Source organism: Canis lupus, chromosome 21 (assembly GCF_011100685.1).
Source record: "Canis lupus familiaris isolate Mischka breed German Shepherd chromosome 21, alternate assembly UU_Cfam_GSD_1.0, whole genome shotgun sequence".
NCBI lineage: Eukaryota > Metazoa > Chordata > Mammalia > Carnivora > Canidae > Canis > Canis lupus.
This window is the reverse complement of record NC_049242.1, coordinates 11,789,202-11,804,819: the sequence shown is the minus strand read 5'-3', so window position 1 is coordinate 11,804,819 and position 15,618 is coordinate 11,789,202. Positions and strand designations below refer to the sequence as shown.

The 15,618-nt window shown below is 40.3% G+C and overlaps 1 long non-coding RNA gene across 2 annotated transcripts in view; it reads right to left on the bottom strand.

Annotated features, from left to right (window-relative positions):
• LOC111091494 overlaps window positions 1–11,221 on the bottom strand; it is a 55,215-nt gene extending 43,994 nt beyond the window's left edge. The window contains exons 1-2 of one of the 2 annotated variants that reach the window (XR_005375525.1): window positions 8,810–11,221; window positions 6,257–6,465 (exon numbers count right to left, since the gene is read on the bottom strand). This is a non-coding gene — a long non-coding RNA (uncharacterized LOC111091494). The remainder of the gene's footprint in view (window positions 1–6,256; window positions 6,466–8,809) is intronic. The other variant, XR_005375524.1, reaches the window with a different exon arrangement.
• Between the last annotated feature and the right edge of the window lie 4,397 nt (window positions 11,222–15,618).

The window sequence follows — 15,618 nt, the reverse complement described above, 5'->3', positions numbered from 1 at the left end:
CAGACGCTTAACAGACTGAGCCACCCAGGTGTTCCAACAGTGTGATCTTGGGTGTTTTAACCAATGAAATTTTAGAAACAACTTGAAACAGATTTGGTTTTTATAAAGATCACTTAGATGATAAAATTGAGAATACCTGAGGATACAAAGGTCAGCTCTCAGCATTGCTAGTAAAACTAAGCATAAAAATAATTCTGTGCCAAGAAATTTGAAATATATGTGCCTCAAAATAACCTAGATAAATATATCACAGCCCTGAAACCATTTGATGATTTTAAAGGGTTCAGACCAAGGTTACCCTACATGTTGGTTCTTTAGAAAGCATTAGTTCTCCCTCTTTTCTCCTGTGAGGCAACATCTAGCTTAATGGCAGGACTAAGGACTTTTGAATTACTGACAGCATGCCAAGCCTTGAGATAAAACATTCTTGGATTCCTGAAGAGATCAGTCAGATATTCAGCATTTCCAGGATCAGATTGAGAATGAGCTCCAGAGGGATACATGAGGCCTGAGTTTAAATATCTCTGAAGCACAAGCATGCAAAGCAAATGTCTGTGTGCTGCAAATTCTATGTCCTAACAACTGCAACTCAAAGAAAGTCGAATGGACTCAAAATATTTCATCTTCATACCAGGCACAGTCCCAATTTCTATTTGTAAATTGATAAAAACCAGATTTCTCTCAGTACTTGGCCTTCACTTCTCAATTTCTCTTCTTCCTCTCTCTCTCCTACACATACGCCCACATAAACACATGTGTATACATGCATACATACAAAAACACATATACAGGTATATGCCTGCATACTTTAGTGATTAATTTTCCTTCAATAATATTGAATTTAAACTGAACTGGATCTGGACTGGAAATTCAGCTCCAGACAATATGGATATGAAATTGTTCCCTTTCATTAAACTCAGAATATTCTTTGGTTCCTCATACTTTTTAATGATTTATTTTTATGTTTTAGATTCCTTCAAAGTCTGCATAGGGTCTCCCTCTATAAGTAAGTAATAGACTCAGGACAACCAAAAACAGCTTTTTTATTTCTTGTAACCAAGTCTGTTTCATTATAGTTTAGTCTATCTTTGCTTTTATAAGGATGAAGTCTTGCTGTTCTGGTTACAAAAAGAAAGAAGTCCATCTTTTCTCTCCTTGGCAATCAGCCTATTTTTCAGAGGTGAGGCTGTTGACCTAGACACTCTGCGGTGATCTGGTCACTTCCCCTAACTATACTTCAAGATGTTACTAAATGGAATATTACTCCATTATATAACCGCTGGATGATCTCTAAGTATATTCCCATCCTTCACAATTCAGAATGTCTGTGCAGTTATCAGAGATCAACATGATGCTTACATAATGAGTATTCCCCATGGATTCACTCAAGACCCAGAAATAAAGTCTGACGAATAAGGCACTTACGGCATTTTATATAAGTGCATGAGGTAAGGATGGTATGCAAAAGGCAGAGAGGTTTCGAATCCACCACAAAAGAACTACAGAGATACTAGCATTTTTGTTAATAGATTTTGTAATCATATTTAGAATAGGTTATCCCAGAATATTTATAATGATCACAAAGTCTTGCTGAGCAGGTTTCCTCCTTCTTTGCCCTGATTTGCTATTATCCAGCACAAGAGAAGAATTATTTTTCCTCTTTATCTACATATCCACACATGACATGCTGGAGTGATTATTTTAGAGTTTATGTTATTGCTTCTCTCCAAAACAATCTTAGAATTTTAGCAGAGATTAAATCAAACAATTATTTAAAGATATCTAAATAGTAGATGGGGCTATTCGTATCGTTCAACCAACAAATATTTTTTTTTGAGCAGCAATTAGGTATTAGGAATTGTGCTAAGTGTGGAAAATGTATCATCTAAGTTCTACATTTCCTCAGGATAGAGAGAGTCAAAGGACAATGCTGTTTCCACTCTAATAATGAGAATAAGCTGGATACTATACAAAACCATAGAAGTTTTAAAATTTATTAGAGAATGGAGGCCATGAACTGAAATGCACAAGGTGATGAGCCTCTCTGATGAGAGAGCAGACACACCTTCAACAGAGCGGTGAGAGGGAGAGGGAGCTACCATAAATGTGGATAAAAATAAAGTAGATGGAATTTTAATTAACTTTTAAATGCTGGGGCATGGAGATCTCTGCATCCCCTCACTGACTCTTGCCCTGGGCCTTCACAGAGTGCTCACAAGAAAGGCTGAGGACAGAGAAGAGGAAATAAAAGAGAAGCTCTCAGTGGTGCCATGCAAATGGCTATCTAAGTGAGGGGAGGAGAGGTAGCCTAGAGGGGGGCCTGCTGCATCCCAGGCCCAAGCTGTGGGGAAGGCAGTCATGGCTGGAGGAAGGGCAGGAGTACTGCAAGAGATCACTCCTCCTGAGAGGCAGGCACAGGACCCACCTGGTCTAGAGAACTGCAAGAAGCCTGCCAGTGCTCAGGTCTCTTACCAATTACAACAAAGCATCACTGCTATGGGGAATTTGAGGACTGCCACGCACAGAGGATAACTACATAGGTGGGTACACAGTAGATGGGACAAACAGAAAGTAAACACCAAGATGCCAGACTCAAATCCAGCCATTTCAGTACCTATACTAAGTATAAATGGATTCAACACTCTAGCAAAATTCAAGGATTGCCAGGCAGGATTAAAAAAAAAGATCCACCTATATACTGTTTACAAGTAACACATAAAAACACAAACAAGTTGAGTGACAAATAAATAAAATAATACACTTTTGAACCTTAAATATAAGTAAGATGATGTAACTTGTGATACAAGAAGTTGCCCACGTGATAACACCCTGCCTTTGGAATCAATCAACCTTTCACTTTTAACACATTGATATCCTTAAATACAATGTATCTCCATTTCTCTGCCATACTTTGTCATGCTTTGTCATTTTCACTGCAAAGCATCCATGTATTTTTCCAATTGTTGATCATTAGCCTGATATAAGCAACCGAAATTAAGTGCATCAAATTCATCAAAGTTTACAATCTCATTAGGGAAGCATGATATGGAAACAGATAATGAATGTTCAAAGATTTGGTAAGAGGGACTGTTAAAGGTTTATGGAAAAAAAAAGTCTGATAAGGATGAAGGTGAGGCAGACAATACTTTGAAGAAACCAACAGTCTCCTAATCAATTTCACGATTTCCAGTCATCCCTTCCTCTTAAATTTTCGATAACAACAGATAAAAATATTAGCAAAATAACAATTTTATTATATTATTTCCCTGTACAAAACTGTTCTCCTTGCTGACCTATCTTCACCAGCAGAGGTGTCTGTTTAGTATAGTTAAAATACAATGTATGTGGGGTGAAACTCAGGCCCAAACTGCAGCCTTTCTTCCTCTCCAGAGCCTTCAATACTCACTCTTCTGGACTGTATCCCTCAGAGCCCTGACTCAATTCCCTGGGTCCAGATACCATACTTACCCATTATTCTGCTGGGTCATGACATTATACCTACCTACTTAATCCGGACACTAACTAGAAATCGTTTGCCAAAATTGAGAACCATGTTACTGCCCACATTCGTGCCATGTTCTGTCAATTACAGAAGATGTCCCCTTAGATATCAATGGTGCCTAGATCACATGACCATGTTTCCTTGTAGTCCATATACTGGATTGATGCTTCCCTTTATCCCACACCAACCCACCTTCAAGACCTTAGACTGTTTCCCAAGAATAAGTTTATATAATATCGTTCCATTTGCCTCTTTCTTTGCCTGCTTCTAATCTCCCTTCTTCAAGAAAAAGAACCAGGGATGATGGGAAGCAATATGCACAGAATTGAATTTAGCCAGAATCATCATCAAACTGAAAGACAGTGAGTTAATGCTATAGGCTTTTAACATAGAGGATAAGTATGTCCTCATCTCAATACAAAGAACCCATTTAGAGATCTCAAAGCACTAAATGATATGAGGTCATGGTTTAGAGGGCAGTGAATTAGAGGCAGGAGATCCTGGTTAAAACGAATTTTCTAGAAAAAAGGAATGTGGGTATCAACATATTTATGACACTAAGATATACTTACTTATGGGCATATAGGTAGACACTCAAGTCCACACTTGTTTTAAGATAACAGATCAGTCATGAGTAGGATGATTACCTTCAAAAATAGTTCATGTACTAATGCCAGGAAAGGTATAAATAATTATCCAAGTCATTATTGGCTAAGAGGAGTATATTTTCTATCAAGTACAGTTAAAGGAAGAATTACTACCTCACTGTCCACTACACTGCATTTCAGATAATAAACACTGAAAATAATGTAGCAAAGTGGAGAGAAAATAGGCTCAAATCTAAAGCCCTGGGTTCAAGCACTGATTCTTCCAAATACCCTGAGTCAGGCTTTTGGTCTCAAGGAATCTCAGTTTTTGTATCTGTAGAGTGGGCTGTTAAAATTTGTCCTATCCCATAGGTTGTTTGGAAGAATAACATAAATGTTACACTAACATGCAAAACATAATTAATTTGTTTATTGTTACTGCCATTTGGACAGGCACGGTGTCTCATAATGAGGTTAATATAATGTCTTATTTTTAACATGTAAATGACCACTGATGTTTTACATCCTTCCTTAACACAGGAGATTTGAAGACCAGGTTTTGAAGCCAGGGTTTTGGGCAGAGTCCAAGATAATTCAGCTGCCAGCTACAAAACTACAGCAAGTGCCAGAAACACTATTCATTTTTGAGTTGGGAAAGTATCTTTGCCAAAACATGTCTTAAGGGTTTTTATAGTTCTTTTCCACGTGTCACTATGAAAATGTTATTTTTCATATCTCATGTTTGAATGGGGCTGTCAGGATAACAAGTATCAACTCTTTTCCAGGCCTGGGAAATTGATCCAGTTAAACTGAAGCTACGGAGGAGGAGTAGTTTAGGGAATCCAGTGATTTCTTACTTAAGCCATGGGCAATGCAGACTGAAATTAGCACAGGCATCAGGTTTCTAGTTGATAGCTGGTATTCCCAAGTCAGCTTCCTCAAAGGTGGCTCCCAGACAAACATCCCAGAAACTGGCATCAACACTTGGGAAGATACGGCAGTTGGGGAAATGTTTGAAATATGTGACATTAATATTTCAAACATAATTAATTAACATAATTAATCATGTTATAACTACTTAGAAAATGCCATTGTTACTCTCAGCCATCTTCATCTCATGGCCACATGAGAAAAAGGAGATTCGTTCAAAGCAGACCACAACATCTAAATTCTAAATGACTAGAACTGAAGATGGTTTGGGGAGGAATTAGAGCTCTGAACTGATGTGCACAGGCCCCTGTCACTTCCAGGACCTGCACAGCAATGCCTTCCTGTGCATAAGCAGGGACCTTAAAAGGTTGAAATGGTAGAATCAATAGGTCTGAGTTTCTTAGGACTGGTGTGAAACTTTAATAAATGAAAATACCTGGAAAGCTGTAGGACAGGACTGAAACATTTTCAAGGGATTCAATCCTCCAAGATCATATTTTAAAGAACAACTGATAGATATTACTGCAAATACAACTGTTTTGAGTTTACATCCTACATACTTGCATACCACAATAAACCACTTACATCCTATTAAGAACTTTTGATATTAGTCAGATACGGAGCTATGCCCTTCCTAATATTTGTCATTCAAATTTGTGTATCCCTACTGGCCAAGAAGATTTTGCTGAGTTTAAATTTCTGCAGCCTTGCATTCTGAAAACCACAGTTTACTGAAGGTGCATTTTCATACTCTAGCCTTGTCTGCCATTAAATACTCCTGAGCTATGGGAAGTCAGCTGACGACTAAGCAGGGGTGTGGCATAGTCACCACTGCTATGGTAAGGACTGGAAGAGGTAAAGGTGGGAGTAGAAGGGGATTCAGGAGGCTGGAGCAGTGATGCAAGTTATATAACTCATGAGAACCTAAGGCCACACATGTGGACAGACAGATATAATCAGTCTTCAGAAGTGAGAACTAGTAGGAAGTCATGACTAATTGAACATTGGGGGTGGGAAAGAAGAAGGAATCAATAACAATATCATTTCTGATTTTGGAACTTGGTGAATGGTGGTGCCCTTCAACAATGGAGAAAAGCTTATTTGTATGATGATGTATTCAGATTTGTGCATACACTTGCTGATGTATCTTTGTACAAGTGGGAAGTGAGATAATCTGGTTTAGAGTTATGTCAGGCATTTTTACATTGGCCTCAAAGAGGCTTTCTGTATAACTCACCTTGAGGAATCTGCTTCTGCCAGAAGAATAGGGGAACATTGAGGAGATATCTCTTCCATGATTAGATTACAAAGACTGGCTCCTATCTTGGTCTCTCCATTGCCTTCTTAGCTTGCGCACTTAGAGGAAGTCAGCTGCCATACTGGAGAGGCCCATGTAGCAAGGCACTCAGGAGGGTCTCTGGCCAACAACCAGTAAGCAACTGAAGCCTTTAATCCGAAAACATACAAGGAACTGAATATTCCCTACAGTTACTGCATGAGCCTTCCCCAGATGAGTCTTCAGATGAGAATGCAGACCATCAACTAACTCTCTGAGGAGAGCTCTATGAGAAGCCATGAAGCAGAAAACCCAGTGAAACTGAACCCAGATTCCAGCCCCACAGCAATTATAAGACAATAAATGTGTGTCAGTTTCAGCCATTAAGCTTCTGGGTAATTTGTTTTACCACAACAGATAACTATACAGGAGGGACACCTGGGTGGCTCAGCGGTTGTGCATCTGCCTTTGGCTCAGGGAGTGATCCCAGAGTCCCAGGACTTAAAAAAAAAAAGATTAATTAATTAATTAATTAATTTATTTATTTATTTATTCATTCATTCATTCATTCGTTCATTCATTCATGAGAGACACAGAGAGAGGGAGAGAGGTAGAGACACAGGTACAGGGAGAAAGAAGCAGGCTCCATGCAGGGACCCCAATGCAGGACTCGATCCCAGGACTCCAGGATCATGCCCTGGGCCAAAAGCAGGCGCTAAACTGCTGAGCCACCCAGGGATCCCCAAATAAATAAATAAAATCTTAAAAGAAAGATAAGTATACATGAGCTCTGTAGATGGAGACTAGATTGGAGACTTATCAGCATATCGATGGTTTATGCTGACAGTGAACAGCTCAACAAAAGATAATGTGTAGTGATGGGGAAAAGGAGATTGTATAAAAGCTGGAGGAATAGCAAATTTTTTAAGATTTTATTTATTTATTCGAGAGAGAGAGTATGTGTACGAGCAAGAGCACAAGCAGAGGGAGTGGCAAGCAGAGGAAGTGGGAGAAGCAAACACCCCACTGAGCAGGGAGCCCAACGTGCTGGCTTCATCCCAGGACACCCCAAACCCTCCCTCCGCATCGTGACCTGAACCAAAGGCAAACACTTAACCAACTGAGCCCCCCAGAGGCCCCTGGAGGAAATGTAAAATTAAGGAAAGACAGGAGACCAGGAACCAAGGAGAACTGCATAGAAAGGGAGATCTGAAAGATGGGAATTGCAAGGTTAGGAAAAGCATGACCCAGTATCAAATGCTGAGATACAGACTGAAAACAGCTTTTAGCAGTCAGGTGTTTTTTGCTTACTTTGATGTGAACAATTTCAAAGAAGTGACCTGGCAGAAGGAAGATTTCAACAGACTGAGGAGAAAACACAAAGTGAGAAGAGAAAAGGACCTTCTTTGAAGAAGCATAGCTGTTAAGAGAAGGAAAGAATAATGTGCTATTTGCAGTAAGATGAAAAATGGGTGGCTTTTTTATGAGGGGAGAAAGACTTGAGCGTGTGAGGGCTTCTTGGTCATGCAAATTTTGATTACATTTTCTGGTATTTATAACTAAGCTGTTAGAACAAAAACGATAAAAAAAAATAACGTTCACTCATAATCTTCCTGCCCTTTTGAAGGTACTTATTGTCCATTTGCATTTTATAGAACAAAACATTGTTTTTGTATATAGTATAAATATTTGTTAATGTTGTGTATCAGCAGCAGTTGTTTTTAATACTGCATAATGTTGTCAAGCCTGCATACTATAAACGATCTGTTTCCTATTTGTTGGACCTCTAGGTTGTTTCCAACTTTTCATGACTGTAAATAACGCTGTGATTAATTGTGCAAAGTTGCTCCAAAACAAAAACAGAGAGGTTCCTCCCAAAAGATGTTTTCTGGATGCCTGCCAAAGCAAGCACTCCTCCAGCTTCACAGGGCTCTGGGCTGAATTCAATAAAAATTCATGCAAAAACTGCAGGGGCTCTTTCTTTTTTGCTTCTTTCATTATCCCAAACTTCAGAAGCCCAACAGGTGGCTAGTTCAGATATACAGAAAGAAATCACTGAGGGCCCAGATTGATGTTAAACTTTCAGTGAACCCAGTGTGTTCTCTGAACCCACCTTGAGTTGATGTCTTTCTACCAAAATTTGGAGGTATAGGAAATAGAGCAGAGGGCTTCAACCACCTTTCTTTTTTCACTTTTCTATTTTATATATATATATATATATATATATATATATATATATATTTGAAGAAACGCTGCTGCCCTTAATGCCTTTCTTGCCATTGCACTCCCAATAAAATAATCTACTCTCCCTTGGAGGGCCAAGTGTGCTACCAGAAAATATGTCATTCCAGCCTATAGCAATTGTTGCAAATCTGCTAAACATTAGGTTTGCCAAATCCTTTCTAACAATCGCTACCACATTTCTGGCAAGATGCTTTTTGAAAGGAGAAAGCTTTTACTGCTTTTACAGTGGTCAGCTGAAGTTCACCAGGTTTAAAATAGAGCATGTCGTACCTTTTTCCTGTTCATCTCCTGATTAACCTCTCTGTCTCTGAGATCACCCTTCTTTTATTCATCCTGGTTTAAGATGATGAAGGAATCTTCTCATCTCTCAGGGCTAGTGCAACTATGATAGTTACCTACAAAAACATAAGGAAGAAGTAAGTAAGCCCTTTACATACAATGTCTCATTCCATTCCTTGTAAGGACTGTTTTACAGATAAGGAATCAGAGAGGTTACGTACCTTGCCCTAAATCACAGAGCTCCATCTACTTGGGATTATAACCTGGGTCTCTATGTTTTAGAAGCACAGCTTTATACTTCCTCCCTCAAGATGTCCTTCCTCTGTCATCCCCAGTTCCCTTGGGGAACTTCCCTGTTGTTCTGTTGAGCAAAATTTTTGGATCAATAATTGATGGTGTTGGTTTTTCTGGAAATTGTTCCTATTATTCCCCTTATCTTTTTGTTACAGGTCATATCACATCACCTGGCATAAAATAAAGACTTTGATAAATGGTAGCTATTATTATCAATAAAAATAACTAAGTGGATGCAAAAAGTCAAATACATCTGGCAGTTGAAGTTGGTAGAGATAATGGAGAGATGGTGACCACTGGTTGACCCTCAAGCTCGATCTGGACAATCCAAATCTCACCTCCCCCCGCCTCCCTTGGAATGTGCGACCTGCCTGTTCCCACAGTGGGAGCTCTTCCAATGACATAGGCTGGAGTAAGGTGTCGTTGAGACCACCTGGATGGTACACGACTGAATCCAGGTAAGTCTTCTTAAGATGCTGGCAGGCAAGTGTAGTGACCTGCTCATCTTGTGGCTGCCCAAGATAAGCCTTGTAAGTTCTCTTGCTTATGAAATGTTCCATCTAGAGATCCAGAGTGACTTCCTTTCCTCAGTCCCTCCTTGCCCTCTGTGTACATGGGGACCAGTCTGTGAACCATCAAGGTATCTACTAGATGAAACTACTGCAGGGGGCAGGGGGCAGCAGTGCGTTCTAGGGAAGAGGAAGTCATGGTGCTGCTCCTGTGGATGGTACGAGCACAGACATGTGGAATCCTGTGCTGCACAAAATGAAGCATTCTTGAAAGCAGGCAGTGAGGAACAGAAGAGTCTCCCCACTGGTGGAAGGACTGTAGTTGTCAGATGGGGTTTTGCTGCTCTAAGACCACGATTGTAGGAATAAGACTAGCTCCCAACTCCACAGAAACCAAGACAAGCCATGAGGGCTCAGAGAGCAAATGGGGAGCTCGGTGTCCACACAGGATGGGACCAAGAGTGGGGTTATGACTAGAAGTGGAATTATCCACCTGATACAGGCCCTGGGAACCCCACTTGCCAAGCCTTTTAGACAGTTCCTCCCAGCCTATGGCTGAAAGAAAACGGCTAATATCGGCACTGTGGAATGACTACTTGCTGGGAGAAAAAGCACCTACACACACAAAAGTACACTTCACTATGCTGGGACTTGTACATCTCCAAGAGGCTGCTGATATTTTATGCAAAATTTAGAATGAGTGTGTGCTGTTTGAAATGGGAAAGAATCCATCATTTTATCAGTCTCAGAAGAGTCCGTGGTCCATGACCTTGTAAGGGCAAAGGATCAATGCTTTAAAGAAATGCTCTCTTTAAGCACAAATATTACAATCTACCTATTTTCTTGGTCAAAAGTCTGGTGAGTTGGGAACATGTGTTCACCCTCTATGGCAGAATTTTCTCGTACACCTGAGCCTCCAATCATCATTCTATCTTCCCATTTGCTTCCCTCCTGTTACAAAATACGGATTCACCAATTGCTGGCCCACCGATGAGCTCCATTCTTACTACATGGGTATGTGTTTAATAAGTTTAACATCTTTTTCAAATCATATCTGTGGGTTCCAATAGGGTGGAGGCCACTTAAAAGTGGGCTCAGTCTGTGTCCTGAAACTGAGGAGTCCAATCTCATCCCATTACTTCGATCTTCCCCACTGCCTGGGCCTTGCATGTCTTTTTCTCCCCCTCTAGATTCTTCACAGCTCAACTCACATTTCCTAAACTCTCTGGAAGCTTCTGGGATAACATTAACCCCTGGAATTCTCTTTCTCCAAAGTCTATACTACCATTAGGCGCTGGGGAAAACGTATCAGGTGGTGAGCATGCTATAGAGCAGGCTTTCTCCACCATGTCACTACTCACATCTGGGCCTGGATGATTCTTCATTGCTGACTGCAAACATGACTCCAAACATGACAACCCCAACGTCTGCTAACATTGCCAAAAGTCCCCTATGGGACAAAATCATTTCTGGTTGAGAACCATGGTGGAAGCATGATCCTCATGTATCATGTAATGTGTTAGACTCTGTACAGACTTTATTCATGGTCCTACCCTACTTTCCTACCTTTATCTTCCTTTACTTTCTTTTTTTTTTATTTTATTTTATTTATTTATTTATGATAGAGAGAGAGAGAGAGAGAGAGAGAGAGAGAGGCAGAGACAGGCAGAGGGAGAAGCAGGCTCCATGCACCGGGAGCCCGACGTGGGACTCGATCCCGAGTCTCCAGGATCGCGCCCTGGGCCAAAGGCAGGCGCTAAACCGCTGCGCCACCCAGGGATCCCTCTTCCTTTACTTTCATTCACCCATCTAATTTGAACTTATTTTGTACTGTACCTTTACCTTTACAAAGCACTTGAAACTGTTTCCAGGGCAGATAATATATAAACAAACACTTATTGCTTCCTTTAAACTGAGCCACACAGCCCACAGAAGTAAATATTACTATTGCCTTTTAGCAGACAAACACTGAAGACTAGAAATCTCTGTTCAGTAACTAAACTAAGGTCTAAATAACAAATGCTAAAGGAGCAAAGACTCAAAGTCAGGATTGCCTGCTTCCAGGGCCCATGGTATTTTCAGAGCACAATGCTACTTTGTTTACTTTCTCTCCATAGACTCATTCTTCTTACTACTCAACTGTATTTTAGCCTGCAAAACTGAGACCTTTGTCTACTATCTCTTGGGAATACTGTGAATTTCTTAAGATGACATAGGAAGAGTTAATTTAGAGGAAAATTTTTAAAGCTCTTTAAAAACCCACAAAAGAGAATGAAGGTATAAAAATCTGATATTAAAAGCATTCATTTTCTATCACTTAAACTATTCAATACTTTTGAAGGACCATAAAATACATTTTAGGAAAAATATAAAACATCTCAATGATTAAAGTACAAGACTAGCTTCATGGCATTTCCCTCATTTCTGCAGGGGAAGGCTATTTCTCCAGCTTAATTCTTTTTAATTGATTGCTAAGATTTCAATCTCTTCAGACCTTTTGCATAAGAGGAAGGAGCAAATCTGCTTTTCATTTCTCACAACTTGAGGGGTTTGGAGTTTATCATATTCTTTCCACTTTAATGATCTGTTAGAACGGAATTTCAAAAAATAAACACTCTTTTAGGACAGAAAGCTCAAACTCAATGCTATGGATACGTATCGCATCCTCAAATTTGGAAAAGTAGAGGTTAAATTTCTCACTTCTGCCCACTTTTAAAAAGCATTTGAAGAAAAGCAATCTTGATAAATGGACTTCTGAAAGGAAAAGGGAGGACTCCAGCAAAGGGACGTGTTGCATTTTCTGTCTGAAGGTTGGTATCTCTCCTGAGATTTTGGTAGGCTGTCATCACAAGGACATTGTATGGCACAAGAGGAAGGTCTGCTGAGGTTTCAATTATTTTACAGTCCAGGCGATTTCACAGTTTCAATCACAGCAACGGTTCAATGAGGCCAGTGTTTCACAGCTAATGAAACTAAGGCCCAGTGGCTAACTGACCCACTACCAACATTCAATTTCAAGGCCATGCAATTCCTGTTAGAGCAGAAGTTTGATACATCTAAAGTTTTCTAGTTGCGGTCAGGAAGTTTCCACTTAACTTTAGGCCAAAAATAAATATTTATTACAGTTAAGAAGTAGAAATGTTAATATCACTATATTTCGAGGAGAACTGTTAAATTAAGCCTTCCAAACCACCACACATGGATTGAAGCTTAGCGCACTTGCCCCTGAGAGATAATAGGATTTCTGAAAGCTAGAAAATAACTTAGAAATGATTTTATGGAACAAGTGAGTTTATGTGTCTCACAACATGTAGATTTCTTTATCCTTTTGTAATTGGGAGGCAGCAGGAACGGTAGAAAGTTCTGGATACAGTGGAATCTAGATTTAGCTTTATTAACTAGAGCCCCAGGTATGCTACTTCACTTCTGTAAGCCCATTTTTATTTTTTTAAAGATTTTATTTATTTATTTGAGAGTGTGGGAGTGAGGTGAGAGAGAGAGAGAGCATGAGCAGGGGGGAGGAGTACAGGGAGAAGCAGACTGCCCACAGAGCAGGGAGCCCGATGTGATCTCATTCCCAGGACCCTGAGATCATGACCTGAGCTGAAGACTGATGCTTAACCAACTGAGTGACCCTTGTGCCCCTATTTTTATTTTAATGAGCAGTGAACCAGATGATCTTCCAGCACTCATGTTTTGTGACTCTGTTATGCTTATCTTATTTTTATAGGAAAATTCCAAATAGGAAAATAAATGTATTACAACCTTAGTGTTTTTGGCTTAAAGATTGCAATGATTTTTCTCTCAGTCGAAGCCTTCCAAATTTGATGTCCTCTCACATTATTCCTCTCTCCACAGAGCTGGCAACAGAGGAAATTATATGGTGAAGATGTAGAAACCTCTGTACCAAGGGGTGCCTGGGTGGTGCAGTCAGTTAAGCAACCAACTGTTGGTTTAGGCTCGGTTGCCATCTCAGGGTCATGAGATCCAGTCCCACTGAGCACTGAATCTGCCTGGTTTCTCTCCCCCTATCCTGACCCCCACTACCCCCTGACATATGTACAGACTCTCACTCAAATAAATACATCTTTAAAACAAACAAAAACAACTCGGGGTGCTTGGTGGCTCAGCTGGTTAAGCATCTGCCTTCAGCTCAGGTCATGATCCCAGGGTCCTGGAATCAGAGCCCTGCATTGGGTTCCCTGCTCCATGGGGAGCCTGTTTCTCCCTCTCCTCTCCGTGCTCTCTATCTCTGTGTCTTTCTCTCAAATAAATAAAATCTTAAAAAAAAAAAAAAAAAGCCAAAAAAACCTTCTGTACCAAAAAAAAATAAAAATTGCCTCCCTCAAGTTTTTGGAGGTTTTTCTGTTTCTTTGTGCCAGTGTTCTTCTGTAGATTCTTTTCTTCCTTAAAAGAAAAATCTCCTAAGCCCCTCCTCAAGTCTCATTGCAGGGCAGAGTTTGCTTATTTTTTTTTTAAAGATTTTATTTATTTATTGATAGAGACAGACAGAGAGAGAGAGAGGCAGAGACACAGGCAGAGGGAGAAGAAGCAGGCTCCACGCAGGGAGCCCGACATGGGACTCGATCCCTGGTCTCTAGGATCACACCCCAGGCTGCAGGCGGTGCCAAACCGCTGTGCCACCGGAGCTGCCCCAGAGTTTGTTTATTAATAGAACATGTCTTAGCTGCCTCCTCCTAGCAAACAACTATTTTACTATTTGAATTCAGAAAAATAAGACTTGAGTAATAACTAATATTTACACACTCCTTTCTAGGTTCCACGCACTGTTTACATGCTCTACATAATAGGGAGGCATTTAACCCTCAGAGAACTCTGTGAAGTAGGTGCATGTATCCCTTACTATTCAAACCTAACCACTTTCTGGCTTCAGTGGTTAGAGGTCAAATGGAGGTCAGTGAGCAAATCTGGGTGGCAGGGAAACTGCATTATCTGAATCTACTTCACTTTCCCTACTGGGGATGGTGAAAGGCCTGAGCTTGAAGAAAGCAAACAATGGTGTCCAAAAGTGCCAATCTATTAGTTCCTTCATTGCAACAATAAGAGTTTAGAGGGAGAGTTCACACAGGGAGGGTTAACTACCCTGTTATCTCTAGTTTACAGTCCAGGAATCTGAAGCACAGGTTGGGTAAGGAAACTGCCTCAGGCTTTCATGAGGCAGAGGCAGAATGAGGCAGAGCCAGAATGCTGACCCAGGCCACAGTCACCCAAGTCAATGCCAACCTTGCACTTGACTACCCAGCTAACCTTTATTTCCTTTTGTGGACAATGGTGTCTCCACACACACACAACTGTTGTTCTTCTGAATACGTCTTCGGGGAGGTTAGCCAGAGTTCCCATCCCATTTTTTGCAGAGCTCAGTCTGTCAACAGACTTTGATTACATGCTCTATTAGCACCAATATAAACAACTTTTAGATTACAAATCTTGTTTTTTTGTACAGCTTAAGAGTTTAATCATGTGTTTTGAGGAACCATGATGTTTACTTAGTCACCATCTTTGGTGAGTTCGGCCACTAGGGATAAAGTAAAGTAGTGATCAGTCATCTAGAAATGGGAGAAGCAAACTCTCATAGCAGATAAATGCAGGTTGAAGCACAGTGGAACCTGAGTTCTCATTCTGGGTAATCCCTCTTGTAAAGTCAGAAAATTTAGGGCCTCTTCAAACCATTGTTTTCAACTAATCATGCTTATGAGAATTGCTTCCCATTGCCAGTTAGGTTCACACCTATATTTAGTCTTTCAATATTTCCTAAAGTATTTTATGAATGATACCAGCAATGATTCTCCTTTATAGCCCAGCTGGGGCCTCATGGAATTGTGCTAAAGCACAGCTGCCCTACCTCTTCATGACTTATGTGTATGTGTCAGCTGACAGTCATGCAGGTGGAAAACCAGAGAATAAGCTCACATTTCATGTTAAATAATATTTCATCTGTTAAGCTAACAGGTCATATCTCTGTAAGTTTTAGTGAAA